The sequence below is a fragment of the Nematolebias whitei genome, chromosome 6, assembly GCF_014905685.2.
Source record: "Nematolebias whitei isolate Nwh7 chromosome 6, NemWhi1, whole genome shotgun sequence".
Taxonomy (NCBI): Eukaryota; Metazoa; Chordata; class Actinopteri; order Cyprinodontiformes; family Rivulidae; genus Nematolebias; species Nematolebias whitei.
In genome coordinates this window covers 18,118,106-18,123,949 of record NC_056503.1, presented here as the reverse complement: position 1 = coordinate 18,123,949, position 5,844 = coordinate 18,118,106, and the positions used below count along the sequence as shown (strand labels likewise).

Here is a 5,844-nt window from a genome sequence, read left to right as displayed (position 1 = left end):
AATTAGGAGTCAGATTCTAAAAGGAACAAATATTATTCCACAACAATGGCAAAGTCAACCAAGTCCAATAGCCTGCATTTTGCTTTTTCAACAGTAATATTTGATGGATGGGAACAAAACCGGAAGTGCATGGCACGTATGTCATTGGCTGAAAGTTCATTTATCCAAGTGATTTACTTTTGTTTAAATACAATTTAATATGCAGCGAGCTTTAAGTTCTATTGACATTTAATGTAAGAATTTTGGAAAAGAGCATTGAACATTTGGCAATTTTGATATGTTAACGTTTTCACAATGTCATAGGGATTGGCTCCGCCCACGTGATGACCATCACGACCCTCACCTCAGTGAGCAGGTGACTTTTTGGCGGTAAAGCAAGAGAAATCTGAATTTCCCATTCAACATTTTCCATGGAAAAGTAGCTGTTAAAACATTTAAGTGTCTTGAAGAAAAATTTAAAATCCTTCTATTGCCCAACCCTCTGTTGAACTTTATTTTTACAAGGTAAGTAAACTATTAATGTTGAGGTTTTAGATAAAACACTGAATAACTGTTGGGACTGCAATCCAGCCCCCGATTAGCAGAGAAGGACGCATGGTTGTGTCCCTTACATATATATTTCTGTATATCCACAATTTCATTACGTTTTAAGTCCAGAGTTTTTAAACAGATTTAAACAGATTCTTCAAGGCTTAATCTTGCAGCTTTTACATTCATATTCAGTCATGGATGTTAAGGAACATCAATAGCCCAGACAGGACAATTTTTAGAACAGATACTTCAATTGAAATTAATTGAAATTTCACATCAGTGATTTTAAAAAAAAAATGCAATGTTGAACAGAAAAAAAATATGTAATCACAATTCAGCATAAATGTCACACAGATGTAAGAGAGAATACTAATTTAAACATAAATTGAGTTGTGAAAGAATGCTGGAATAAAGCTTGTGCAATTATACAGGCCAGAATACTTTTGTTAATGCTAACCAAAGCCTTTTTATTCTTTAACTAGATGCCTCGACAGCCAGCAATACACAGGGATTCCCTTTTTGCATTTCTCTGCAAATCAAAACAGGCTATCTTTCAAAATAGCAAAATAGCCACTCCATCTTCCACTATTTGGACAGAATTAAGTCAGCAGCTGGAAAACAAGATGTCTCCAAAAGCTCTGTACACTTTTGTAAAAACAAACAGACACAACATCTGGTCATGTTTAGAGATCAATGAGCAGGGAAGTGATTCTGACAGCAGTGCGGACACAGAGTGTGACGCTGGCTCTATTTCTCCTGGACAAGATGACTGCTCAGTGTTTCAGCTTGAAGTTCCTTTTGAGGAATGAATCAAATTTGTACCTGAAAAAGTGGCATATAATGACAAGTTTTCATCTTCTGGTAAAAGGGAATATATGATTTTGAAGGCTCGTACTTGGACTCATGTCATTAATCATCTGATCTGGAAAAAGATCAAAAGCACATGCACATTTGTATTCCAGAGAGCAAAGGTTTATCCAACTGTCACAAGCAACTACATAGATATCAAAGGCTTCTGTAAAGAGTGTCAAGGCCATGTTAAAATGACATGTGACAGAGAGCCAACAGTCAACAGCCCAATGGTGCTCCAGTGTTCCATCGAGGACACCAATATCTCCCTGCACACTAGGCAGTCCAAGAGGTTCATGTCTGGAAACCTTCGTGCACAGATTTCAAAAGACCTGTGTGAGGGCAGGATGGAGCCAGCCGTATGGAGGTCAGCGAAGGCATCCGATTTGATGGATATTGGAGATCCTGAGCCAAGTCACCTGCCAAATTTGGCCACCCTACGAAAAGCTAAGCAGGAGAGAAGAGATCAGGAATTAGGTGACAAAGATCCCATTTTGTCTTTGCAGTTATTAAAACATAGCACACCTCACAGTGGTAGTATAAGAGACATTGGTCTGGACAAGTTCTTCTGCCACTATTGGAGTCCAACACAGCTACATGTATATAACACATTGTCCAAAAAATGTCCCTCTGTAGTTTGCTTTGATGCAACAGGCTCAGTTGTGAGAAGACTGGTGAGACCAAATGGAACATCTGGCCACATCTTCTTATATCAAGGTGTTCTGACAGGGGACAACTGCTCGGTCCCAGTTGTGCAAATGCTGTCAGAGAGACACGACATAAATGCAATTGCAACATGGCTTACAGAATGGCTTCGTACAGGTGCTGCTGTACCAAAGGAAGCCGTGACTGACTTCTCCCTGGCTATTCTCGGTGCTCTGGTGAGGGCCTTCACTCCTTACCCTGATCTGAAGGCATACATTAACGAATGTTTCCGTCTGCTACTTGGAAACAAGTCAGCAAACTGTCCTCCATGTTTTATCAGAGTTGATGTGGCACACTGCATAAAGATGATCTGCCAGTGGGACTGCCTGAAAAACAAGTCACACCGTGTCAAAGACTTCTTTGTCAGAGCAATAGCCAAGCTTCTACAATCACAGTGTTTGGACCATGCAAAACAGCTGATACATGCGATCACTGTTGTGGCCCTCAGTGAGGCAGAGGGTGATGATAGCTCTGGAGTTCCTCTGGAATCAGAGAGGTGCAAAAAATATCTAAAAACACAGATAACAGAAGACTCCATCATTCCAGCCGAAGACACAAAGGAAGTGCATCAAATGGAACCTTTAGACGAGATCCAGACTGACCTTCGAGACTGGGTATCAAACATATGCGAGAAGAGCAGGTCACTCGCTGCAGCCAATGGGGACAGGGATAACATCCATTTCCTCCCTGAGATTGTTCCACACATTATAAGACTTGCAAGTTACTTGCCACTTTGGACAGGAGTAATGGTCCCCCTCTTCAGAAGCACTAGCCTCACTGCAAGCTCAGCCACTGTGGAAGCAGAATTCAAAAATGTAAAACATGGCCTTTTTAAACATGAGAACTTGCCCATTAGACTTGATCGATTTATTTCTCGTCATCTTTCCTTCATCGAAGGAAAAATGAGGATTTGTTCTGGAAAAGTAAAACATGAAATAGCTGGATTAACAAAAGTTTCAGAAACAAACTCTGCTTCCATGAGCACCCACAGTGCTGAAGCCAAGAGAAGAATAGATTCTCACCATTCTCCAGAACTTGATGAAACAAACATTCCGCCAACAGATGAAGATGTGGTAGAAAACTGGAGGGGACTAATTCTTCCACCGAAAAAAAGGAAGAGGACTTCATATCTTACTTCCTGCACTGAATGGCTCCATGCAGATCCATCTGTTCGGGGAAAAAGAGTGAAAGTGGGACTATTAAAAAATGGAAACCTGCATCAACCTATTAAAGTTGGAAAATTAACAATATCTGTCCAGAACACATGTGCATTTGATGCTTTCTGTCAGTGCTTATGCTGTGCTTTCTGTGACAGCTCAGCATTTCAAAATGTTGTCAGGAATGACAGTGACAACCCCATCTTGCAGCTTGTGAAAGCCATTACTGCAGAAATTTGACCCCAAAGATATACTCACAGAGGGCAGAGCTGCTTAGTGCAATGTTTCAAAAAATCGAGTTGAAGTCTGGAGCCCACCAAATCGATGCCCAGTGCAATATCTCCACTGTCATTGGTAAAACAATGAGAAATGTATCAAGCATTTACCTGTCTAAACACTGCTCTTCTCAGTACTGCCAGCTAAACAAAGGAACAACTAGGGAAGTACCATTTGTTTCTCCTGACATTTCTGTCCTGATGAAGTCTGGCTTGGCTCAGCTTGGTACTTCAGTCGAAAATGGACTCTTACTTCCAGAGTCTACCTGCCTTCGCCAACTACAGAAAGAATCAGAATGTCCAGTTGCATTCAAAACAGGAGACAGCACGTCAGGGAAAATACTCTGTGCAGGAACTCTAACTCACAGCTACCGAATTGGAGAAATAGCATGGATTGTCACTGACCTCTTACAAACTACTCAGTTTACTTTGAGTGAATTTCCCTCCGTTGTGGCTCTCCAAGGAAAGACATTCACTTTGAGAGGAGTCATCGTTTTCAAGGGAAGCTTGACCAAAGATGTTATGGGACATTACACTGCATACTGCCGTAGAGCTCCATGTGTGTGGGAGCTTTATGATGACCTGGCAAAAGCAGTGAAGACAGTGTCAGAGAAGGAAAAAATTCAACCACATGCAGCATTATACACAGCAGACTGAATGCTGTGAATGAACACATTCCACTTGGAAGTTTTCAGAAGCCCAGGTCAAAAGCAAATAGTTTGTTATTGTTTGATATTATAATTTATTTATAGTCAGACCATAAACAGGTTGTGTTTTATGTTTTTTGTGACCAATTATTACATGGCAAAGTATGTTTAAGTGTACCAATGGTGGTTTATCGAAATGTTTTAGTTTGTAATTCTTTTCTTATTACATCTCTCAAAGATATTTTTTTTTCAAAGAGTTTGTATACCTGTTATATACAAAAGATATTAATTTACAATTATCAACAAGTCCCTTTTTCGTTTTGTTGTGACCATGTCTCAGTGTGAAAAAAAGATGTTCAATCTTTAAACATCAGAATGTTCAATTGTTAAAAAAAAATCATTTTCCAAAAGAAAAGTGTTTGTTATTCTTTGAAAGTATAATGTATATTACATTTTCAAACATTACATTGGATATATGTGATCTTAGAAGTCATGGTTCATTACTTTTTTCAATTAATTATAATCGAAAACCTTTACTGCTCCACAATAAGGAAATGTTGGTGTCCGCAACAAACCATAAAGAAATGAAAGTATACAGGTTCATGTCATTAAAAAGGTAGAAGATGTTCCAGGCTAAAAGTTATAACGAACAAAATGCAAAAACAAAAAGGCTGAATATGAGTTACAGTGAAGGACTGGAGAAATACAATACTGAGCGGGTAACAGAACGTTATTAATGTGCCCACCTAATGTGGATTTACCTTATTGTAAAACCCAAGTATGAAATGTTAAAGATTCCAATAAGGACACAGGTAAGTTTTGCTGGAAATGAGACAAGATTCAGAAAATTCTACATAATTTATTAAGCTTCAATAACGTCTTTAATTGCTGATAACCTGAATTTCATTAGTGAATACATTTAACGAAAATTTTTAGAAAAATAGCTACATTTCAAATGAAAATGAGACTTACCAATGGGGTAAGTACTGTAGTGAGGGAAGGGACAACATCCAGCGCAGAGAAGAAAGGGATCACCCTGGACTCTTCAACAACAAAACAAAAAATAAAAAAAGGTAAAAAGAAAAAGGTGCTTGCACAAAACACACAAGCCCGGACAGTACCACGAGGTGTCACCACTGCCACCACAGAAGCATTAGTCTCTAAAAGAAATGAAAGAAACAATATGCGTAAACAATGGTGCAATAGCACTACAATGTTGCACTTTATCCCCTTAGTATCTTCCCTGAAAGAGATGACGTCTAGATGGGAACATATGTTGTTCTAGAACCTGAACATAGTTCTCTGCATTAATGGTGCCTTTCCAGACATGCAAGCTGCCCATGCCACAAGCGCTCATGCAACCCCATACCATCAGAGATGCAGGCTTCTGAACGGAGCGTTGATAACAACTTGGGCTATCCTTGTCCTCTCTGGTCCGGATGACATGGCGTCCCAGTGTTCCATAAAGAACTTCAAATCGTGACTCATCTGACCACAGAACAGTCTTCCATTTTGCCACACTCCATTTTAAATGACCCCTGGCCCAGTGCAAACGTCTGAACTTGTGGAGCTTGCTTAGAAATGGCTTCCTCTTTGCACTGTAGAGTTTCAGCTGGCAACGGCGGATGGCACGGTGGATTGTGTTCACTGACAATGCTTTCTGGAAGTATTCCTGAGCCC

The 5,844-nt window shown here is 39.8% G+C and overlaps 1 protein-coding gene and 1 long non-coding RNA gene across 2 annotated transcripts in view; both read right to left on the bottom strand.

Annotated features, from left to right (window-relative positions):
- The window catches only part of LOC119410539 (TRPM8 channel-associated factor homolog), a 46,913-nt gene that overhangs the window by 16,200 nt on the left and 24,869 nt on the right, over window positions 1-5,844 (bottom strand). The window lies entirely within an intron of this gene.
- On the bottom strand, window positions 3,217-4,013 carry LOC119410541. Its single transcript, XR_005186851.1, has 4 exons — window positions 3,923-4,013; window positions 3,690-3,796; window positions 3,501-3,587; window positions 3,217-3,252 (listed from the first exon to the last, which is right to left on the bottom strand). It is a non-coding gene; the product is annotated as an uncharacterized LOC119410541 (long non-coding RNA).